The sequence below is a fragment of the Haemaphysalis longicornis genome, unplaced genomic scaffold (assembly GCF_048455015.1).
Source record: "Haemaphysalis longicornis isolate Haplotype H1 unplaced genomic scaffold, Haemaphysalis longicornis Haplotype H1 scaffold_1, whole genome shotgun sequence".
Classification (NCBI taxonomy): domain Eukaryota; kingdom Metazoa; phylum Arthropoda; class Arachnida; order Ixodida; family Ixodidae; genus Haemaphysalis; species Haemaphysalis longicornis.
The window spans coordinates 158,838,158-158,863,149 of NW_027526203.1; the positions used below are offsets into that span (position 1 = coordinate 158,838,158).

Consider the following 24,992-nt stretch of genomic DNA (forward strand, 5'->3'; position numbering starts at 1 on the left):
CCCTCATATCGCAATCAGGACCTGCAGGAATATACTGCGTGATGAATTCCGCCAGATGTTCGAGGATAAAATGGTCAGTAAAGAAGAAACACAGTCCATTACAAAGGTAGCAAGAAAAAAAGGGAGCAAAAAAGGGGCAACTTGAACGAAGGAGCCTGGCGCGTCTTTGATCCGGGCCCGGTGCCGAAGGCGTTCACGGGTTGAAACCTTCCGCCAAAATCTTTCTATGCAAGCAGTGAGCGAGTAAAGCGAGCCGCTGAGGTCGTCTAACGAGACTTTAAACCCTCCCGGCGCCGGCGCCGGTACATGCATCCAGGTTGCAGAGCAGAGCGAATTTTCTCGGGTGTTTTTTTTTTTTTTTTGCTCTGTTTAACGCTTATTTATTTTTCTTTCCTGTCCCTCTCCTTCTGGCCGCACTTCCGTTCCGGGCGCTTTTACTTCCGGCCACGAAACGTCAACTTTCCTTCGATGGACCGCCCGCGCGGTTTTTTGAACCGGAACCGGCGCCAAGCGCCGGGGACCTCCTAGCTCTTTATTAATATTAAGCAGGGGATCGGGGGCCAACGGGTATACGACGCGGCCTGTTGGGATAGATGATCCGCATTTATATTCTATAGCGCCGCGGCTTCCTCTTGATTTTCAGCGACAACGTGAGCCTTACGATCGCTCATGGCTAAAATTTTGCTGAAGGCGTTGGCGAGAAATAGCATAAAAACCGACAAAGAAGCAAGTCAGGCGGTGAAAAACGTTTGGCGCTTTTATGAGTCGTATATGGTTAGCACCTGATTGTCCTTTCCTCAATGCGCGCTCGTCTTTTGAAGGACAATGTCTTTGTCTCAGTGGACAGTGTCCTTTCCCCTTCACTTTACTCCTGCCTTGCATTTTTTGGAAAACTAAGAATGCCAACTCGGTCGTAGCTACCCTGGCGCTTACAAGTACGCCTATGCTCAATCTGTGCGGTGGTGATCAGTCCTCCTCGCGGCTTCCGCGCCATAAATTCGGCCTATGGATAGTCTTACCGCCCTCGTAAAAGTGGACTTGTTGACGTGCGCGGCGACAAAGGAATAAGAAAATGAGGGCTTTTTATATCTCTTGACTTGAAACTTGCGTGAGTCTGAAAAAAAGCCTCTTGCGGTGAAATTTCTTACCCGCGCAAAACAAACAACAAAAAAGAAAATTACGGCGGAACCTAAGCTTTCCGATGTGATGTAAGAATACGCGAACATCTCTTCTCGCTGAGTTGTGTCACTGAGTTATGCGGCCGAGTTTAGTGCCACTAAGTTTTGTGCGGCTTAGTGCAGTGTTGCTGAGGCAATGATGGCGTAAAACACGCAAGACGACAAACCGCCATATTTTTACTTTTCAGGAAGTTTTATTCGCAACATTTATACTTGTTGTTGCAGCAATTTATACTTATAATGTCGCAGCGCTTTATTTTGCAAGTACACCTTTTTTCGAGCGATGGATGGCACCACTTTCCTGGACGAAGACGGTACTCTTGGGCTGCCCACTTGACGACGTGGACGCAGACAATGATGCAGAAGCTTCCTCCATTGCTGTGGTTCTATACCTCTTGTTCCAACTACGCGCCTCAGGCGAGCTTCCCCCATCTAGTTAATCAACATCTAGTGAATAGCCCGTGAGGCAGTGGACGAACTAGAGTTCCTCTATAGCTAGAGGAACTCAAGGCCAAGCACGTGCACAGCGCCATATAGTAAACCGCCAGCCATGCAGAATTTCGTCCCCAGGTTCGGGCCACACTGTTCGTTTACGCGGGTTTAGGACACAGAGTTTTTCCCGAGCTGAGCAAAGGAACGTGCGAGTGATGCTTACGCATTAAAGTATGCTCTTCGTTCCTTGCGCTAGTGCGTTTACTTCAGTGAAGGATGAACATCTTAACATTGTCGAGGATGGGGAATAAACTCCACGCGGTACAAATTATGGCGGCACTTATGTTTCCTGACTTATATCCTCTTCGACGGCCCCTTAGTCTATATCATATTCCGGGATCAGCTGGTGATGTGCACGGCAGTGTTAACTCCGCTACCGAGTCGATCAGCCGCGGTACGTAAGCGCGCCGCAATGGGGGCCATGCTTTCTTGATTTTATGTTCGGGCCATCCAAGAAGAAGGCCCGGTTGCAGCAAAACTATTGCTGTGGACATAACCCTGAAACTAATCCCACACGGCTGAAGTATTGTTGTGATTATGAACCTGAAAGTAATCGCGAATGGTGACCGCGAATGGTGACCGCGTAGCTCTTCATTTGGAACATCCGACAAAACTTCGTAACTTGTTTTTTTTTCTGCATCATGACTTTGTGTAACTTGACGAATGCGTGAGATCATCGTCACATGTATATATTTAGTGATGATTCTATTGTGTTTTTCTGTCTCTCCAAATGCTTGTAGGGGAATTTTGCTCATTTCTTGTAGTCATGCGCCATAGAACTGTACGAAAGGGTGCTCGCGAGCCTCTGTCAAGCATTTGTAGCCTGAAGTCTCACTCTGTCTCCTCCTACTTTTATTTATTTATTTATTATTTTATCTATTTATAGAATACTGTCACTCCCCCAAGGGGAGTATTACAGGGGTGGGCAACATGTCACCGCTCATCAACGTCCGAAAAAAAAATTACACAAAAAGAGCACATAATGTAAACAATGCTTGCATAGCATTAGTATATTCTTACATAATACATACAAGAACGCCCATGTACGTCAACCATCAGAAGATCTCAAGATAAGAAAAACACGCGGTGTACATAGCATCAAGTAGGACTCAAAAGACACAGAAAAAAATGCAGGCAAATGCTTTCCAGGGAACGAAAGAATTTAATTACTTATAATGATATGTCATTCTAGGCTAATACACCATGTTCAATTAGTTCCATAAATTTTACTAGTGTTGGTTGCTGTGTTACGACTGCGTCCAGTGCATTCCATTCACGGATTGCACGCGGGAAGAAAGAATAGCGAAAAGTATTATTAATAAATGCATATTCAACAAGCTCCCAAGCATGCCTTCTTCTAGTGGGTCTGGTATCACGAAATGTCAAGTAATGGTCAGGGTTTATGCGCAACGATCTGTGCAATAGTTGGTATAGAAATTTGAGCCGAAAAGCTTTGCGCGACTTCGAGGGTAGCTAGACCAGCACGCTGTAGCAGAGCGGTAGGGGAGTCAGTCCATCCGTATCTATTGAAGATAAAGCGGACGGTTTTGCGCTGTACCCTTTCCAATATTGCGATATTGTTCGTAGTAGGCGGGAACCACACAATATTCGCGTATTCTAAAACTGGTCGGACACAAGTGACGTATGCGAGAAGCTTCGTTTCATGCGTAGAATAGGACAAGGCCCGTTTATTGGAGAATAGTTTGTTCATTGCTTTATTTGACACTTTACGCACGTGCTCTGTCCAGCTGAGGTCAGAAGATATTATAAGGCCTAAGTATTTATATTGGTTGACACTTCGAAGCGGCACATTGTTAAAATGGTATGGAAAACCTAGCTTAGACGCTTTATTTGTAACGGACATGAATACGGTTTTCTCTATGTTGATTGTCATTTGCCAATCTGCGCACCATTCCCTATTTTATTTCAGGCATTATTTAATTTCACCTGGTTTATCACGGTTTCGTACTTTATTATAGAGAATGCAATTATCAGCAAAAAGCCTAAGTTTCACGTCAGCATAGTTACGCATGTCATTTATGAAGATTAGGAACAAAACTGGAGCTAATACGGATCCATGGGGAACGCCTGAGAGCACTGAAGCAAGGCCGGAAGAGTGACAGCCGTACTGCACGAATTGGAAGTGGTCAGTTAAGTAATTCTTAATCCATTGGTAAATTGGGCCATCACCTAATATGTATTTAAGTTTAAGTAGTAGTTTAGTATGCGAGACACGGTCGAATGCCTTCGAAAAATCGAGGAAAATGACATCGGTTTGAATGCGCTCATTTATTCCGAGGGCCAGGTAGATAGTCCTGATCTAAAGCCATGCTGATTCATGTGCAGAATATTGTTCGACTCAATAAAACCTATTAAAAATTTCAATACGATATGTTCGAGAATTTTGCTGCAAGTACAGGTGATAGAAATTGGCCGGTAATTAGAAGGAGACGCAGCGTTACCTGATTTGAGTACGGGAGTAATTTTAGCAATTTTACAATCCGCAGGAAGACAGCAGTCTTTCAAAGATTTGGAATATATGAGAAAAACATATTTGCTGACTGGTTCCGCGTACTGTTTCAAAAAACTGTTGGGAATTAGGTCGGGACCGCTACTTTTCTTTTCATTGATACCTAAAAGAAGCGTAAGGATACCAGCCTCCGATAAGGTAGGCGTGCCTATCAATCGGATATCCTTATTGTAAAGGGAAGGATGAATTTTCGCAAAACCATTATCATTTGTGTAAACCGACCGAAAATAGACATTGAAATCATCGGCTCTAGCCTGATCTAAACCATCTGGTGAAACTGGGTTAGTCGGCTTTGTTTTCATATACTGCCAGAATTTATGGGATGCGTTCTTAATGAACTCATGCTATGTAGAGCCACAAAACTTCTTTTTAGCGTTACGCACTTGTTCCTTAAGTGATCTAGTAAGGGAATTAAGTTGAGAACGATAGTCTGAAGTATTCTTTTGCTTGTTAGTTTTTCGTAACCTATTGATTTTACGCTTGGTTTGAATTATTTCACGCGTAATCCACGGTTTGCGTTTTTGGATTGTTTTGGACATAGTTGGGACAAAATTACGCATACAATGCATGGCATGGAACTTGAATTTCAACCAAACCGCTGCAATAATAGAGCAATCATCGCTACAAAAATCATGGAATTCAGAGTACTCGTGTGCAAGGTACGTCATTATAGCAGCATCGTTGGCTTTGTTAAAGGCGGGTATTTGCTTTAATTGACCACGGGATGTAGGTGGACTAGTGAATGGCAATGTGCATAAGACCATTTTGTGGTCGGATAATCCTTCAAGAATATCTACTCGCGACTCATTTAAAGAAAGACTGTTACTAACAAAGACAAGGTCCAAGATTGAGGATGACGTTCCCTGTACACGAGCAGGGGTGGAGACAAGCTGCTCAAGATTAAAACCAAGCATGATGTCCAGCAGGATGCTTTGAGCTTTTGTTTCAGGGGCAATGGAACAGCAGTCAATCTCAGGAAGGTTGAAATCACCGGCAACTACAATCGAGCCCCCGTGCACATGCGATTGCATGTAATCAAATAATGACTCAGCATGCACACTTTCCGCAATCGGAGGCCTGTAAAACACACGCCCACTTTAGCGATCCTATCATGAAGATGCACGTCGCACCACAGAGCCTCAGTATATTTTACGCCGGGCATGGTAGAAAAATGAATCCCTTCCTTAAAAAGTAGCGCAACGCCCCCACCACGTGATTCCCTGTCTTTACGCACTATCGCATTGAGGAAATACATTTTTCGAATCGCTGAATCTATATGAATGTGCAATTTTAAAAATTACGTGCCATATATATGAAGATTAGGGTGATGCACATTTGCAAATAGAGAAAGAAAGAAAGAAAGAAAGAAAGAAAGAAAGAAAGAAAGAAAGAAAGAAAGAAAGAAAGAAAGAAAGAAAGAAATGAAATAGAGAAAAGAAGGAAGGAAAGAAAGACAGAGAGAAAAATAAAGAGAGAAAGAGAGAGAATAAATAAATAAATAAATAAATATAGAAAGAAAGAGAGAAAGAAAGAAAAAAAGAAAGAAAGGAAGGAAGAAGTAAAGAAAGAAAGAAAGAAAGAAAGAAAGGAACAACGGCAGTAGTAAAGTGAGAAAAAGCAAAAAGTAGACCACAGAGCAAAACATTATACGGGGAAAAAATGTAAGTCAAAATCGCCACTATTTTACTGCTGGGTGCTTGTCATACCGTATTTTTGCGATTCTGCACCCCCCGACTCTAAGCACCCTCCCATACTTTCAGAAAAAAATTTTGAAAGAAAGTTTTCACGCGAATCTAAGCACCTTGTTTTCTAAGCAGCCATCACAAAATGGATTTTAGACACGTGGAAGCGGGCCTGAGTTGACGCTGTGGACAAGATATTTTTTAAGTTTTCAATTACAAACCACTTCAGCGGAACATAAGAGAATCTGTTGGGGGTTACTGAGAGCGGCTCCAAGCGGCACAACCGACTCGTATGGTAATGAGGGTGACTGAGTATCAGACTTAATTAAGCGGTGGGTTAACTGTCTACGCCTATTTTTCTCTTTAATGTTTACCGAATAAAACATTATTCCTTGCGCCCGTCTCACCGAGATACAGCCGCGAAAAAAAAGTGGCGGGGGGGAGAGGGGGGCGGTATTTTAGGTTTCTCGAATCTAAGCATCTCACACCGGGCGTCGCGATCGTGAAAAAGAGGGTAATTTTGTAAATACGGTATTTCCAAATGAGAAAAGTTCAATGTTGCGGCGCGTTTCGAGTGTGATGTTGATGAAATATGAGTTGCCCGAGCCTCTATTGAAATGACACGAGCCATTTGATCCCGAGCCATTTGAAATGGCACCAGTAATAGAAACTGATTAGCTGGGCGCAGCAACTACTTTCGGGTGATATTTATGATAAAGTTACCCAATTTTTTTTTTCAGAAAGTCGTTCTAACAAACAGTAGCAGTAAGGTCCTGCTCCGAATGGCTATAGAAACAGGCGCTTCCATAGATTTTCAAATTGTTTTTTTTTTATCGCTGGTTTGAGAATTTGAGTATTTGATTTTTTTGAAGGGACCAACTTCCGGTGAATGGCGCTGTTGAAGCTTCCTCCTTCGACCTTCTAAACCTCTAAGCGCCAGCTCAACTGCTCAACTTCAGTGCACAGCGGAGTGTATATAAGCTTAAGTTGAGTGCGGCAATGGTTATGGGCGGAAATGATAAATGTTTAGGAAGGGACAGCATCGCCCTTGACTACGTGTGCAAGCACAACCACAGCATACAGAAAAGGGCGTGGTTTGGGAGGTTAGCAAGGCTATGTTTACTCTTATAAACCACAGTACGAAAAGACATCGACGTCTCTCGTCCGCCCGGAAAGTTTCCTGGAGAAACAAGCTTGCGTGGTTTGTTTGGGATTCTTTAAGGAGGTTACTGTGTTATGATACTACGAGGTCTCGTATGGAATACGAGATATCGTAGTTCGAACAAGTTCTCAGTAGTCGACGAGTCCTCGTAGCTTGAACCAGTTCTCGTCAGTGAAAGAGGTATCATGGCTTGCACGAGTATTCGTTTGGAAATGAGGTCTCGCAACTGGTACTATTAGGAGTTGTTCTAAAATGACACGTTGTTTACGAATGACAGCTTGTTTGGGGGCATCGGCTTAAATCCTCATTAATATTCAGGTCTTACCAGCACACAGCAAATCGTGTGTACCAAGAATCACTTGGCTTCCACAGAAGCTGCTTCGCTTGCCCTAAAGTTGCTTGTGTAAAACGAGGCATAGTATGGAAGATTAATCCAAAAGTTTTAGTTTGGAGTCATTGTACCTGCATAGTGTTTAGTTTGGAGTGATGTTGCCCGCGTAGCAATATTATTGTTTGATACTGAACTGCATGCTGCTGAAGTACTTACGTTTGTCAACTGATATGATCGATTTCATGGCTACTAATTATAATCGATATTTATCAAGCTGTGATTTTTTTTTGGCGAAAAGGCAGTACGCAACACAAAAAAATACACGCGGAAACGTGCTTGTGCTCTACCGTTTCAGCACTGTGCAGTTCGGACAATGGAATGCAACACAATTAGTTCCTCTCACGGAGTCGTTAAATGCATTAAAGGGCGCTCATGTCGCTTAAGAACCAGGTGCGGCTGCCGGATTCAACCCACTTGCAGGTTGGGATCACTTTCGCCTTTCCTGTCTGCCCACTCTTCCTGCAGAGAACACCCAAGATTGTTTTTTTTTTTCATTGGTTGTATGCTCAGTTTACTTTCCTCTATGAGCAGATGTTTTGCCGCACAATTGTAAGAAAATATAGTTGAAGGGATCAACAAGTTATGAAAATGCAGCGTCATAACACCTGGACATACTGGCTCTGAAGGATAGCTGTGCAAATTGTTTTATATAGAGGGATGGAAGGAAAGGGGCAGTTCAGAAAATGTGAAATTTGAGAGCCTCTGAAACAGCTAATATTGGGGAACTTGCGGATCTTCCTTGCAGTTGTGACTTAGATGGCTTACCGTGAACTATTGTGACTGAACTGTGCCAGTGCTTCTTACTTCAGTGGTTATAATTGCCTTGTAATGCACCTAAAACATTCCCTGGGCCTTGGTATTTTACGTACAACATGCTCTGTGCACCGTCACTTGAACTTTTAGCTGTAAGTTCTATATCTACACCGTGCCCTCTTTATAACCATGGACTGTTTCTCGCTGCCTTTCCTCAGGGATGCAGCAGCTTGCTGGTTTGGTGTTCCTTTGCCGCAATCCTAACTTGCAATGGCTATAAGCTCCTACACGGCAGGCTGCTGCTTCTTGCCCGCCAGCTCAATTACAACCATTCAAGAAGAGCATGGCTAACATGTTTCACTTATGTTCGGTCATCACTGCAAGAAAACGGACTTTCGTAAGCCGATCCGTATTTGTCGGTTCCGACCTGACCTACTAATCTTTGTTAAAGCATTGAAAGAAAAGCTGGAGCCAAATTCAACCTTCTACTTTAGATAGAAGGAACAGCGAAATGGTGAAAAAGGGTCATCTTTCCTGCTCAGTTTAGTCAGGATTGTGCGCATTGCTGGCTGTAAAGCTAGGCTAACTCTCTACATCATGCGTCATGTCTGCTGACAGCACTGCCTGCTGCGGCTGCTTCAACTAGTTCGTACTGCATGCACAGCTGCATGCGCCTTCACGCTTTTCCACGCACGCTTTAGCGGCCATGTTGGTGCAGTGGCAGCATCAGTCGGCGTGCAGGCCTCGCATGCAGTGCTATGCTGCTACTGGCACGAGCTCCGCCAACTGGCGTGCTTTTCATATAACATGCCGCCCATTCCAGGAAACCCAGCAGGTCAGACTTCTCTTGCCATCGATCTCTTGTAAATGAGGGGATGGGTGTGTCTACTAAACATAAATTAAGCGACAAGGCGACATCGACATCTTCATCTTGCAACTAAATGAGTATGGCAAGCGATGTCGACGGGTTCACTGTCTGATTTTTATTCTTTGTCATGGTCGTCCCAAATCTTGCGGGAACAGGCTGTCAGGCCACTACAGGCACATAATTATGTCATTAGGTTAAGTGTTTTCCGGTGGGAGTACAAGGCTGATTTATCTGATTGCGAAACTAGGTACAGATTCTTGTGAGCGTGCACTTGATAAATTAAAGTGCTGCATTTTGTGAATGCTGAACACCCTGACAAAATTTTTTAGAAAAGAAAGCGCAAATAGTGAACATTTTAACACTGAAATGATTTTCATCTAAGTCCATCTTCCCTGTTCAAATGCCGTGAGTTGGAAGAAATGGTTTGATTATGCGGTTTAACTCGCCAAAGCTAGACCTTCTCTATGGGCGCGGAGTAGTGGAGGGCTCCGGATTAATTTTGACCGCCTGGTGATTTTTAAAGTGCGCTGAAATCTCGACACGCGCGCGTTTTCTTTTTTAGTACTCGTCTTGCGCCGTCGGCCAGCTTGTGTGGCATCGTCTGGTTCCGACTCCGCATTTTCGGCCTACCGAGCAACCGATGATTCGAAAAGGAGGGAGCGGCGGCAGCTCGCATCGAAGTTTCAACGCTCACCATAATACCTAATTCTAATTGTAATGAATAAGTAATTAATTAAGTTCTATTGATATTTATTCGTTCTTCACCTAATTTGGAAACATTGGTACAATTTTGGGGTAACTCTTATCGGCCTTTAGGAGTAGTTAGGGTTGCGGGGTCCATGACAATGCAGTCTACTCCAGTTGGGACGAACTATGTAAGAACGAACTTCATGGTTAAGACGAACAACACTTTCGCTCTCTTGCGACGTCCACAGTGCAAAAAACCTCCGCTTCTGACGAACTATGGTAACACGAACAAATTTTCGCGTCTTTTCCATTTTGTCTTAACGGGAGCCGACTGTACTACATTTTAAAACATCACAGCTCAGACATACGCTAGCAGATGGAATGGAAAACGCGGTCAGCTGTAACAACATTGAGCACATTAGGCAGTTTTAGTTCCACGTGCTTACAAAGTTCACGTACGCAAATGTTCCAAGTATACGTATACTTGAAACATTTAGTCCAAGCCCATGTAGTTTGGAACTCTTATAATTACACGTAAGCGACGCACGCCGCGCGTAGGGTGCCTAGATGCCTAGCGCCATCTACGAACCGTCACAGACACTGCTGCAGCCATTTGTGATCTCGCGATCACGTTGATATGACGACGACAAATGCTATTTCGTCACGCTTAACAGTTGCCAGATCGCCCTTCTATCAGCAAAACAAAAGCTGTTTGCCGATTTAAACTTTAGGCGCGTGTAAGAATGGGCTAATTGAGGGCGAAATCAACAGCTTAGAAAACGGCATCGCACCGAGGGGTTAGCGACGAAGCTGTTTTCGCTGCGAAGCGGGAGGGCAGGGCGCCACCATGTTGGTCAACTCTACGTACGTAAGCTACGTGAACACGGAAACGTAAAAATTCGAATCTTACGCACGTCCGTAAGACTGACGTAGGCCCTCTGCGTTCTGAGCATGCGCACTGGTCACCCGTGCAAGTTCTACGTGCGTGGAGCCTCTACGTACGTAAAACTGAAACTGTCTATTACATTGTGCACCGTATTGAGCGCCAACAATTAAAAAGCGTCCAATAGACAGGAAAACTAATTCGGTTCCCTCGTACAGGGTGGTTTTACAAAGCAAGGCACAAATTTTAGGCAAGTGAATGGAAAACACTACTTTGTCTAGTCTTGTTCAGTGTGCACGAGTTCTGGTTTTCTTTAATGTTTAGGGGAATGACACCACATACCGAATGTGCAGTACACAGCAGCGGGCGTTTATGCGCACCGGGATTGTTGATGTATTTTCTAATATTTCTGCTGGGTGTCGTCGAGACTGAGGGCAGTAGAAGGTTATTGTTGGACAGTACAACGCGTGCAATACAAGTCGTTTTGTAATCTCCCGTAAGCAACAAATGCTTTATTTCTCATGCTCAAAAATATCGGCCCAGATTTAGCCGTGGACGCGTTTAGCATGTTATGATCCGCAGCTTTATTTCTCTTGTTTTGGCGGGGAGATGAGTGGCGGGAAATATAATTGTTGTAAGTCATGACTGTTCCATGTTCCGATGCAGCAATTTATGTGGCAAGGAACGACAACAAAAATATATGGCTGGTAGTGTTGCTAAAGGGACATGATGACCTGCTAGATACAGGGGAAACAGGCTTGCTCGAATGGCCTGCCAACGTTTCGTATGTGTTGCTTAAAGGGCAGTAATTCTTCAGTATTTCTGTGTCTGAACTTTTTGTTGTGTCTCGCATCAACGGCAGAAGTACTGACAGCTGTCATATAGTAGTTGGTTGCAACTAGTACAGGAAGAGACACAGGAAGTTGTCGGGGTGCCCTTTTCTGCGCTTTGTGTCGTTATAAGTTCTTGCGCTACGCATTTCGTTTTCATTGTAGATTTTGTTGATTTGTGCATTTCAATGCTGCGTCTTTAACAGCTATATCATGGGGGTGAGGGGGGGGGGGGGCGCGTAAAGCGGGCATAGTTTTTTTCGCATGCAGCTTAGGCTGTTGTCAGTATACCTTGTTTCGATGTTCAGGAGTTATTCTATTCACTTTAAATTTCATCCCGTGAATGTGTCACCCTGGAAGCAAAGCCATTGCGGATGCAAATCATGATGTAACCTTCATAGCCGTGTCTGGATCCGTGACCGCCCCCTCAATATATAACCCCATGTAAGATGAGGACGTTGGAACAGGAACCCCGTTTCTGTTCCACTTATCCCCCAGTTGCTGGGGTAGTAAAGAAAGGGGGATGCAACCAGGAGAACAGTAGTAAAGTAACGTCATCGGCCTTTCGATAACACTTGCCTGCACGTATCATTTGGGAGCGGAGCCGCGCGAAAGGTTTGCTCTTTCGAGGAGGTCACCATGTCTTTCATGGTAACAGCTGTGGATCTGCTAAGTACCGAGTAGGTCAAGCACGCCAAGAGGGAAAGAGACGGGGCCGGAAATAGGATGTGGTTATGACAGGGCTGCACGTGTACAGGTTGCAGTGTGCGCCGACTCCGATACTTTCACAACTGGTACAGTAAGCTGTTTCGCGTTGCCTGAAGTTATTGCTGATCTGTGCTTTGCGGGGTCGTGTGGGTGGTCGGTCTTGAGTGGGCGTATTTTTAGTCGCGAAGCTCAATGCACTCTGCAGTACCGTTACCCTCACGGTAGTATCGAAGTAAAGAGACGCAGCTTCCGTATTTGTTCTGGCACAGCAGAACCCCTTAGACACGATACCAAGGCGGGGGATATGCAGGTGCACGAACGGACGTGAACGTTCGGTGTCAAAGTCAGCAGCTCATTTTCAGTGTTTAGCTGTTTTTTGTGTGAATTAATTGTTGCACAGAAAATTGGTTGATTGAGGCTGAATAAGTGATCACATGGGTAGAGCCTCACATCCCGAAAACTTTGAAGAACCAGAGAAGCCGTACGATACTTTCGTTGTGGTGCTATATTTATTCTGAGCTCATTTCAATCTGTAGCCGGCCGCAAGATCCGTTCGGCCCTCTCGAACTACTGCTTAACTGTACGAAGAAAACGTAACGGGTGGTGACGTCGCCAGAAAAAGACACAACGTCATAGCAGAAGTGATGAAACTATCGACCGTCATATTAGCGAGAGCTGCACTTTCATTATAAATTCACGAGTACTGTTGAAAATTCCGGCAAGGATTTCAGCCATGATGAACACATTTTAGACCAGAGTCCTTTGGGCGTCTGCAAATTTAGTTTGAAAGGACGTGCTTTACAACGCAACTGAAGCATTTTTTTGTTTCACTTCACCCACGATCATTCATCATCATCGCCAGATAAAGTTGGCTTTCCTTCAGGGAGTTTTCGTATTACAGACGCGATCAGTGAGGACACTAATGGCGCCTGTAGAATTTTGAGCAAGTTTTCAATTTATCTGAGGGGCATAGAACAGTAATTTTTGGCTTATTTTCTTTGTGACCCTGTATTCGAAGTACTGGATGGGTTTGTTGGCTACGTTCCGAAAACATTTAGGATTTAGAAAAGAGTTGAAAAAACTGTCGCAGAGTCCCTTTAACATCCACTGCATAGACTTCCACAGGCTTCTAACTACTTTCACTCGTAATCTTGATCGATTCTTTGCCCAGAATTTTCTTACCGCTTTGGTGCACCTAGCTTTCGGCTTGCCCTTCTTTCGAATCCGTCAAAAGAAACACAGGATCAGGTGTATGCAGTTAACAGTTCTGTTACTCGTCTGGTCTTTCTCTACAGGTCATTTCAGTAGCGTGGAAATTTGGGCTTGTTGGTTCATAACTTACAAATATGTAGCGCAGAAGACGAGAGACACAGACAAGTAGACACACACGGTGCTAACTTCCAACACCTTTATTGAAAACGATAACACACATATATAGGCAAGAATCCCGTACAGGTCATTTCTTTAACGCAACCTGTCTAACGCTGACTTTTCCTCTTAATATCAACTAGTGTGGCTTTACACGAGGTTGTTCTCTAATGCGCAGCGTTCGCTCTATATGCCTGGACGTTGGGTTACGCCTACGATCTGTCTTTCTCAGTTTAATTTAGGGTGCGTGCCCTAGTCACCTGCACTCGTTCTACCACCGCAAGTTGTGGTCGACCAATCCGCTTCGTATCCTGACTTTATTCTTCCCCTTTACTTGCAGACTAAAACCCACATTGCTTGTTTGTTTGAGCAAGTGAGGTGGACAAATTGAAAGGTGCATCACAAATTGCGTCACATACATCCGGTGTTTGTCCACTCGTTCAAGTCCGCCAGGTGTCAGTTTGGCGTGAGCAACTGCGAAACGCTGCCTCCCCTCCATCGTTCAAAGTCAGTCATAAGGGGAGCGGAACATATTTTCCCTCGCCAGTACTTGGCATTCTACAGCCGACGCTTCATACGCGCAGCTGCTTCGGCGCCACTACGTCCATATAACAATCACCGCTGACGCAAACCAGGGCAGACACACCCCCGCACATGCACAATTCATCTCTATATAAGACGGGGGGTATCGTGGAGGGCGGCGGAAAACGATTCTACAGACCATGCCAGCTGTCCATTTGTATGCGTCGAGGCGGCGGCAAAACGTCGATCTCCTCCGCTACAAACAGCGATATATAGCTTTCGAGGCTTAGCCGCTGCTGTGCAGGAGGGAAGGGGAAGAAGGGAACGCCAGGAAAGGGCGAGGCGGCGCGGCGTGGTCGCGATCAGCTTTTGTTTTCGCCCGGCGGCATCGTTTCTTTCTCATTGCGCTGCCCTGCACATGCTGCGGCGTGCGCGCGTGTCGTCTCAGCCAATCTGTCACGGCTTCCGTGAAGGCCGAAGAGGTATCCGTCTTCATTGACGACGCCCATGGTGACGCCAGAACATTCCGCCACCACCGTCGCCGTCCCCTTTTTACGAGTGACGCCGAGTGCTGCCTTGCGGATGCGTTTGACCCGCGTCCCTGCTCTAAATGCGGCCGACTCACTGCTGTCGGACCCGCTCGTCACTCTTCGGACTGGGAATATGATGTAAGGAGGCTAATTTCCCAGTTTTCGACTGCGGGGGGATCGTTGATAGGGTAAATGCAGCTGCTTTTTTTATATATAACTGCAACGTGGAACCATAAGGAACTATAACAACACTTGTTATCACGCTAGTTTGTTACCGTCTGGGGTGTGCTGATGGCAAGCACAAAAAATCACTGCCATAATTAAGAACTATCTTCTCTAGCGCGGTCGTTGTGATTTTGCGATTTTCCCAACACACCGATGCGCTTCGACGAATAGGCTGGGCAATTCTCGATGATACGCGTTTTGTCTGTTTGACGGATTAGAGAGCACGATTTGTAATTTAGCTTTTACGATGTTTTGATTGAGCTGCTTCCCAGAGGCAGCAGTTTCAGCTTATGGTTGTGCATCTCTTAAGGTAGCGCTCCCAGTTCGAGAGTATTTCTTCCCGTTGAGAGCCCTTGCCCTAGAACCTCACATACCGGGCACTTTCGCGAAATCCTCAATCAGGGAACCTGAGACGCGGTGTAAGGACGATAATACAGGAATGTGTTTATACCAGAGCAGGCATCGATTCATCTTATGGAAGCATGTTTACCTGCAACCACACTTGTCCGAGTCCCGGCCATCACTGACGACCACCCTGTCCCAACCACTGATCACAGTTCGGATACCATACCTCGCAGGATGTCCACTTCGTCGTACTCGTAGCTCATGCCTCGGCCCCATGTCTCCTTCGTTATCGTGGTGGGTTCGGCGCCGTTCCGCGAATGGGACGACGGGTAAAGGGCAGCCGCGGCAGCACTGTCGTAGGTAGCCATCAAGGACGATATATTAAATCATCCTTGCAAGCCACAATATATATTATATATATATTTATTTATTTATTTACACAATACTGTCAATCCCCAAGGGGGATTTTTACAGGAGTGAGCATACAGGTTCAAAGTTACAGAAAAGATGCGCAACTTGCGCAGGCAAATCACCAGGATTATTGCAATACTACAGTGCACATTCACATTAGGCACAATCAAAAAAATACAGTAAGAAGAAAACAAGTATGCATACTCAAACAATGCACACACCAAGATGCATACAAGCATCACATCACGTAGATTTCAAGGTATTCAGGCAATTCACATCACATAGTAATGACGCACACCAATTGTATACGGTAAGTATGAACACCATCCATCAAGATACACAACCTAGTACACTTTTTTTAGCAAGTTCCGAAAATTTTTCAATGGTTGGTTGTTGAGTCATAACAGGCCCTAATGCATTCCATTCCCGAATAGTGCGTGGAAAAAAAGAATAGCTGAAAGTGTTGTTATTAAATGAATACTCTTCGAATTCCCAAGAATGGCGTTGCCTTGTTGGTCTAACGTCGCGAAAGGTCCAGAAGGAATCAGGGTTTATTTTCAATGATTTGTGGATTATTTGATATAGGAACTTTAGTCGAAGAAGATGTGCGCGGCTGGAAAGGGTGGGTAGCCCTGCCCGACGTAATAGTTCAGTTGGCGAGTCAGTGCGTCCATATCTGTTGTAGATAAAGCGCACTGCTTTGCGTTGAACCCTCTCCAGAGTTGTAATGTTAGACGTGGTGTGGGGGAACCAGACAACAGTTGCATATTCCAAGAGAGGCCGTATGAACGTGACGTATGCGAGAAGTTTGGTTTCGTGGGTGGAAAAATAAAGTGCCCTTTTGATAAAAAATAATTTGTTTAATGCTTTCTTTGTGACGTAGCGGACATGGTCCGTCCAGCCAAGATCGGAAGATATCGTCACGCCTAGGTATTTATAGTGGTTTACACTTCGAATTTCCGTATTGTTAAAACTGTACGAGAAATTTAATTTGGAAGTTTTCTTAGTAATGGACATGCACACTGTTTTGTCGATGTTGATCTTCATTTGCCAGTCGTCGCACCACTGAGCTATCTTTTTTAACGAGTTATTTAGTTTCAACTGGTCTTCACGGTGCTTTACTTGGTTATAGAGAATGCAGTCGTCTGCAAAGAGCCTTATTGGAACGTCGACTTGGTAAGCTAAGTCATTGATGAAAATTAAAAACAACAAAGGTGCTAATACAGATCCTTGGGGTACTCCTGACACAACTGGAGCCAGATCGGAACGATGGTTGCCGCACTGTACAAATTGGTGGCGATCCGTTAAAAAATTACGTATCCAGCGGAGAACCGGCCCATCCCCCAGTAAATTATTAAGTTTGAAAAGTAATTTAACGTGAGAGACACGGTCAAACGCCTTAGAGAAATCAATGAAAATTACATCAGTTTGTGAGCGCTCATTTATTCCTAGGGCTAAATCATGCATTGTTTCGACAAGCTGAGTAACTGTGGATAATCCGGACCTAAAACCATGCTGATTTGGGTGGAGAATGTGGTTTGATTCAACAAAATGTGTTAGAAACTTTAGCACAATGTGTTCAAGAATTTTGCTGCAGGTAGAGGTAATCGAAATAGGGCGATAATTAGCAGGGATCGATTTATCACCTGATTTGTGTATTGCAGTTATTTTAGCTATTTTCCAGTCAGATGGAAGGCAAGAATCCTTGATTGATTTGGAATATACAAGACACAAGTATTTACTAACAGGTTCGGCGTACCGTTTAAGGAAACCATTTGGAATAGCATCTGGCCCGCAGCTTTTCCTTTCGTTTATGCTCAGAAGGAGTGAAAGTACTCCCGCTTCTGATATGACAGGCGCGTTTGGTAGCGTTACGTCTTCATTGTACCTGACAGTGCATGGTCTGATGACACTGTTATCGGTAGTGAACACTGTGTAAAAATAAGCATTGAAGTCCGCTGCCCTGACTTTGTCCTCTAGACCATCTGATAAAACTGGTGAAGTGCTCATTGAATTAATATATTGCCAAAATTTATGTGGTGATTCTGTCATAAACGTCTGTAGTGTATGTTTGCAGAAATGTTGCTTAGCGGAACGAACTTTATTTTTGAGGGATTTAGTCAGAGCGTTTATTTGGGAAGGGTAGCCTGGAGCATTTAGGTGTTTATTAGTTTTTCTAAGCCGTTTAAGTTTACGTTTAATATGGATTATTTCTCGCGTAATCCAAGGGTTACACTTTTTTGTTGTTTTGCGCACAGTAGGAACAAAGTTTTCCATACAATACGTAACATGAGACTTGAATTTTAACCAAACCTCGTCAATGCTATGGCTTTCAGAGAGGCACATATCAGAAAATTCATAGTACTCATGCGCAAGGTATGTCATTATAGCAGCATCATTAGCTCTATTTAATGCTGGTACTAGTTTTACTGGACCGTGTGGCCTGGATTGTTTAATCAAAGGCAGTGTGCATAAAACCATTTTGTGGTCAGATAACCCATCGAGTATGTCTATTTTTGTTTCTTTTTTTGGAACATCGTTACTTACAAAGATTAGATCCAGTATTGAAGACGATGCTCCTTGCACGCGTGTTGGTGCACGAACAAGCTGGTCAAGATTCAGTGTAAGCATTATATCTATTAGAACACTTTGCGTTTTAGTTTCTGTGCTAAGAGAACACCAATCGATTTCGGGAAGGTTAAAGTCACCGGCGAGTACGATTGTCCCCCCATGAACATTGGAGTGGATGTAGCCATAAAATGACTGAAGATACGTATTGTCAGCATTGGGTGGCCTATAAAATACACCAACTTTTGCGGTTTTGTCGTTGAGATACACATTACACCACAATGCTTCAACATCGGCGACATCGGGCATGACAGAAAACCGTATTCCTTCTTTGAAAAGGAGCGCAACACCCCCACCACGTGATCCTCGGTCTTTTCGTACAATCGCATAGCCCGGTGGGACAGCGTCATTATCAGAAATACTAGAATGTAGCCACGTTTCAGTGACAGCAACAATATCAGGCGCTAGACCCAAAAGTATTGCTTCTAACTGGTCTACCTTATTGGCGAGACTGCGAGCATTCACGAGGAGGAAACTTGCCGACTTCGGCTTCTCGTAATGCGCACTTCGTTTGCCGGTTGTTTCGCCGCAGCCTTCTTGTTGGCGTTTTTTGTTATCTCAACCATGTCGTTACGGCTTTCATCCCAACGATAAACATGACCGTCGACATTGACCTTATCGTACACAAGGCGTACTTTTTCATTGCGGTCCCGGTTTTCTTTCGTGCGAAGCCACAGCTTTTTTCTGACATCCCGGATAGCCTGTGAAAAATCTTCGCTGACTGAAAACTCAGATCCTTTCAATTTCGGGCAGTTTTTCATGACACGTTCTTTGTCTCGGAAGTCGAGCAACTTCATTATTACAGGCCTGGGTTTGTGATCAGGCCCCTGCTTTGGTCGACCAAGACGGTGAATCCGCTCGACACCCGATATATTTACGCTAAGCACATCCTCAAATATTTCTTTGATAACAGCTTTCTCGAGATCTTCCGTAGTCTCGCTATCCTGTTCGTCAACACCATATACTATAAGGTTCGAACGACGACTCCTGTTTTCAAGGTCGTCAAGTTTTTTAGCCATACTTGCAAGGCTACATTCCAATTCTGATACTTTGTTCACGCAGTGCGTTACTTTTTTCTCAAGTCCAGTAAGTTTTTCTAGTTTTTTATCAATTTCATCCAGTTTTTCATTGGCCGCTGTTTTGCCTTCTTTAATAACCTTGATATCCTCAGCAATTGCTGATAGTTTCTGCGCAAGTTCTTCAAGAGTCGGTCCCGGGTTGGACTCAATGTCACCACCCAGTAAGAGTAAAAATCGCATAGACACACTCAAGTCACAACCCAACTCATACAACTATAACAAAGGCCGAGGGCACGGCAGCAGTATTAGGCAAACATCATTAGAGCGGAAACATTTACCGAAGTTTTTCCTCACCTGGATGAGGAAGAGAAACGGATTTTTAGCCGGCATCCCGACACTGCCGCCGTGCCCACTGCTGGGAAATCCTGGGGGTGCTTGCTTTATACCGGGCAGTTGCGATGGCCCTGGCGACGAAATGGTATCTTCCGGTTGAAGGGCGGTGCCGGCATGGGTGATGCCGTGGCGTACTTCCCACGATGGAAAATGATGAACCAATTCACGTTCTGCGCCGTCGTTGTCCAAAATCTTCATCAGCTGCGCATCGGTTGCCGACGATCGTCCCGTTGGTGTCCGGAGCAACACCAGGAAAGTCTGGATGAGGAAGAGAAACGGATTTTTAGCCGGCATCCCGACACTGCCGCCGTGCCCACCGACACTGCCGCCGTGCCCTATATATATATATATATATATATATATAGGAAATGAGGGGCTCGTTGAAAATAAGACAGAAATAAGAGTTGTCAGTCAAGCAAACCTCGGAAAGCAAAGGGCAGGATGTGGTAGGTCATTCAAACAGATAAAGAATTTGGAAAGAAAGAAAGTGGAGAAAAAATAATCATTGGAGTTATTTGTCCACCATTGAAGTGGAGAAATATATATATATATATATATATATATATATATATATATATAGAGAAAAAGAAAGACACACGTCGAAAGAGGAATAGCATAACGTTTCGGCCGAGGGAACGGCCTTCGTCAGAATGTTTATTCTGACGAAGGCCGGTCCCTCGGCCGAAACGTTATTGGCACCGAGGACATACCGTGGCGCCACCTACGAATGACGTCACTTGTTGGACGCCGGGTCGGGTTGTCGTCTGCTACAACCCATTTCCTGTGCGTCTGCGGCCGCGTGTTTTTGTGTGTGTGTGTGTCTGTGGCTCCCGTACACCCCCCCCCCCCCGCTCCTTGTGGATTTGATGCTAATTACCCAAAAAAGTTGTCTGCAACGCGAATACTCCGGGAGAGCAATCAGCGACTCGCTTTTTCCCGGCGACACCGCCGCGCCCCATAGCTCGTACGCAGCCAGCTAACGCCAAGGACGCTGCAACTGATTCCGAGAAAAGTACACTGTAAATTCATTATGAAATACTTGCGACGTGACATGTACGAGACTGTGTGCGCAAGGAAACACCTTGTAACAGCGACGGAAGCGCGTCGCTCACTTGTGATCTCACCGCGCTTACTGCTCGCCTTGCCTGGTAAATGAATGACTACGTGAGAACGGTGATCGGATTGCTTCGCCGCGCATGCTTAAAAGTACTGCTATGATGCGCAGTTTGGCTTAAGCAGTGCCTATTACCCCTACAATGTTTTTCATAGTTATTCCCGGATTTGATTAACGATCACTGCCGTAGCCTGTACTCTGCACGGCTGATATGTTTACTTTTCGCGACAAATTGTCCGCAATGTATAAATGGTATACGAACGCGAGTTTTCAACGTCTCCGAGCTGGTTTGGACATGGCTATATTCAGTTTTCATTAGGACTTCGACGTGGGAATGTATAACTGTAACGTGGGCTCTTTTATGTTTACAGTGAGCCTGCCTTCCTCTAGCATCAATGAAACTAGCGATTGCTCACAGAAGGCGAGGCTGTGTACGAGGCGAAACACGTCGTTAATGAATTCGGGTAATTGGGAGTTTTAAAATAGGAGAACCGAGCGTTGGGGGCCCCCCAAAGTGAAGGGGGAACCCAAACGCAACAATTTCTTTCCAAATTCTTTATCTGTTTCAATGACCTACCATACCCTCCGCTTTGCTTTCCGAGGTTTTCTTGACTGCCAAACTTTATTTCTGTCTTATTTTCAACGAGCCCCTCATTTCCTATTCTGATTCGCTACATGCATAGCGAGGGCCTCTGTTCTGGCAGTCTTGGTGGCATAGGAAGCTTAAGAGGGTTCAATGCTGGTCGACCACTCTCGACATGTCGTAGACACTCGAGTCACGGCCCGGGGGTTAAAAAGAAGGTCCCCTCCACCCCGAGAAGTCGGAGTGGCGCTGGTTACCACCCCCAAGCACAGGAAAAAATGACATTGACATAAATACCCCATGACATAAATACCACCCCCAAGCACAGGAAAAAAAGCCCCGCCGGTAGCGTAGTGGTTATCGCACCAGACCGGCATTCTGGAGGTCATGGGTTCGGATCCCACCTGGCGGGCATTTTTTCTTCACTTTATTTCTTTCCAAATTCTCAATGACCTACCATATCCTCCCCTTTGCTTTCCGAGGTTTTCTTGACTGCCAAACTTTATTTGTGTTATTTTCAACGAGCCCCTCATTTCCTATTCTGATTCGCTATATATATATATATATATATATATATATATATATATATATATATATATATATATATATATATATATATATATACATATATATATATTTGTATGTATCTATAAAGAAGGTTCCCTTATCCATGTGTAGTCAGAGTGGTGCTGGCCACCACCCTCAAGCGTCAGATACAGTTCTAGTAAAATATAAATACCCCAGAAAGTGAAGGAGAACAGAGTCGCCCAGATAGCCGAATTGGTGAAGCATTCAAGATCAAATCGAAAGGCGTGGGTTCGGTCCCCATTCTGGGCGCGTGTTTTTCTTTCTTTCTTACGTATATTTCAAAAATGTTAACTTCACTAACCCTAGCAAAAAAAAAAGGGCGTAACAAAACCCTTGTGCCTCCTTTGGCGTTGTAGACCGCCGACCTATATATATATATATATATATATATATATATATATATATATATATTTGTGTGTGTGTATGTATAAGAAAACTTCGAACAAGGCAGAAAGCACGATTGTTGCCAACGTTTCAGCAAAGAGACTTGGCAACAATGGTGGTTTCCACCTTGTTCGAAGTTTTCTTTTCTTGTGTTCTCTGCCATCTTCAGTTTTATTTCTCCCTATATATATATATATATATATATATATATATATATATATATATATATATATATATATATATATATCTTATTGAGCTCCACCTGTGGAGATTTGTCCAATCTTTTTGACGACAATGACCGCCATACATCAAGTTTTGTCGGCGTTGAGCCAGCGGAGACAGCAGTAGGTGAAAGGACATGTAGGCGTTCAGCAAAGGGGTGTTTCACAGCCACCGCCGGAGAAATCAGGGCTGTGTGCAGTGTTTCGTGACAGCTTCAATGTGATCTCTAGATTACTGAAAACGTAGTGATAAAGGGAGCATGCTAAATGGGAAATTTTATTTCCACGCATTGCTTGCTTGTCTCTGCTTGGGATTTCATTCTGCATGTACGACCCACTGGATACGGACATTCAAGGCGGCCATTTCGACAGTATTGCTCACTTCAGTGCGCTAAACGAGCGTTGATTTCGTTGTCGCTAGTTTTCGTGCTTCCTTGACGTTTCTATTGTCCCGTGAATGAATGAAATGGCCCCTTTTTTATTTAGGGGACAGGCCTTTATATGTGCCGACCGGAGAATTCCAAACTTTCGAATAGCGGAGCTATTTAGGCTCTTCGTTGCGTCATCAATGAAGAGAAAAAAAATACCAATAAAATGTCGAGTACACGTCGTGGACCTCAATGACGAACCTATATCATTGAAAGCTCTTCTTGGATCCTGGCCATCTCCACCAGATCAGCGAAAATTGTTAGTTGCAGTGTTTATTTATTTAAATGACCTCGGCATCACAGAGACCAACTAGAACTATATATCATCATCCTCCAAGACCTCCTGGACTTTTACGCAACCCACGGAAAATTCCGTTTTACTTTATTTTTTACCTCTTCCTTGTTTCCCCCTCTTTTTCGCCCTGCTTCCTTTAGGGCCTTTATTCCCTCCACCCCATTCCCGCACAGTTGCATATAGGCGAATGCATGCCAGCAGACCTCTCTGCCTTCTTCTAATAAAGAGCTCTCGCTCTTTCCCCCTATCTCATGTGAGCGTCCATCTCGTTAGAGCGCCCGGCGGCACGCACTCACGAGGGGGTTGGTCAGGAATAGTGCGTAAGGAGGGCTAGCGCCAGCTAGCTACACAAAACTAACTTAGAAACTTATGCATTTCATGAAGAAAGCCTGTGATCACAAGCGAGAATTGGTAAAAAAAGAATTACACCATCTTCCCGTAGTGGAACCCTGAGTAGTATGCGAAGCAGCCATGGGGTCAACTGAAGTTTCCATAAGTTTTCAGTTCGTCGTTTCCGTTGATGTTCAGCTTCGCGTGGCTTCGTGGTATCAGTAGCTTCCTGACGTAGTTTGAATGAGTGAAAGACATAAAGCGCGCTCGTAGCACATGCTCCCGTCTCGGTTTGTAGCGCAGTGGGAAGAGCGCCACGTACCTCCCGTTGCGGCCAGAGAGTCGTGGGATCGAAACCGGGCGCCGCATAACTATTTCTTTTTATAGTGGACTGCGCTGACGTCAGCCCAAACGCTGACGGGGCTGAAGAGGCGCGCATGCGCAGTAGAGTGCGGATGGCGGACAACGACAACGAGGGAGGGAGGGACACAGCCCCGAGCATGAAATGCTTCGCATCTAAAAGTTCAAAAGTAGAGGTTGGAGCAGAAGAATGAGCTTTGCGTCTCGTGAGAGCGCTCGGCGGCACGTACCGACATGGGGCATTGGCCAGGAATCGGGCGTAAGGAGGCCTAGTGCCCACACAATGTACACTTGACAAAAAATATGCAAAAAGAAATTTGGCGTGCACTTTTCTTTTACCTATCTTGACATTTGTAGAATTTTGTTTAATAAACGGTTCTTCAAGCATTTGTAATAGTTTTCTTCATTAAAGTTGGTTCGTGTTACTGCAAGCTCACAAGGTTCACAACTTACCCGATAAAGTTCCAGTGTACAATTGGACATTTTGCCATGCTAAAACAGTGGAGATTACTGAAATAAGAATTGTTACTATTCATCTTTGTAGCCACCACTTCTTAGATTGAAAATTTCATGAAAATCTGTGTACCCAAATTGGGTCTGGAAGTCAGGTGACCAATTTAAGCGCATGAAACAAAAATACCTGAACATAACTACCCCAGAAAGTGGAGGGGAAAATAGCCCCGCCGGTAGCGTACTGGTCACCGCACCAGACGCGTATTCTGGAGGTCGTGGGTTCGGATCCCACCCGGCAGGCATTTTTTGTTTACTTTCTGTCTTTCCAAATTCTTTATATGTTTCAATGACCTACCACATCCTCCCCTTTGCCTTCCGAGGTTTTCTTGACTGCCAACCCTTATTTCTATCTTATGTCAACGAGCCCCTAATTTCTTATTCTGAATCGCTATATACAGGGTGTCCCAGCTATCATGCACCACGATTTAAAAAAAGAGCAATGGCGTTACTCGAAGAAAACCTAGTGCGCAATGTTTGCAGTACTGTGGAGAAGCGGACAGTAATTTTTTCGTTAATGATATGTAACTAATTAATTGTAATTAATTATCTAACTCGAGTTTTACAGTCCTAA

General features: G+C 44.5%; 1 protein-coding gene and 1 non-coding gene across 4 annotated transcripts in view; both read left to right on the forward strand.

Moving 5' to 3' along the window:
- Positions 1-24,992, forward strand: part of LOC144138479 (pituitary homeobox 3-like) — a 234,308-nt gene that overhangs the window by 162,685 nt on the left and 46,631 nt on the right. The gene's annotated exons all lie outside the window — the stretch shown is intronic.
- On the forward strand, positions 21,642-21,714 carry Trnaa-ggc (transfer RNA alanine (anticodon GGC)). The gene has a single exon. It is a non-coding gene; the product is annotated as a tRNA-Ala (tRNA).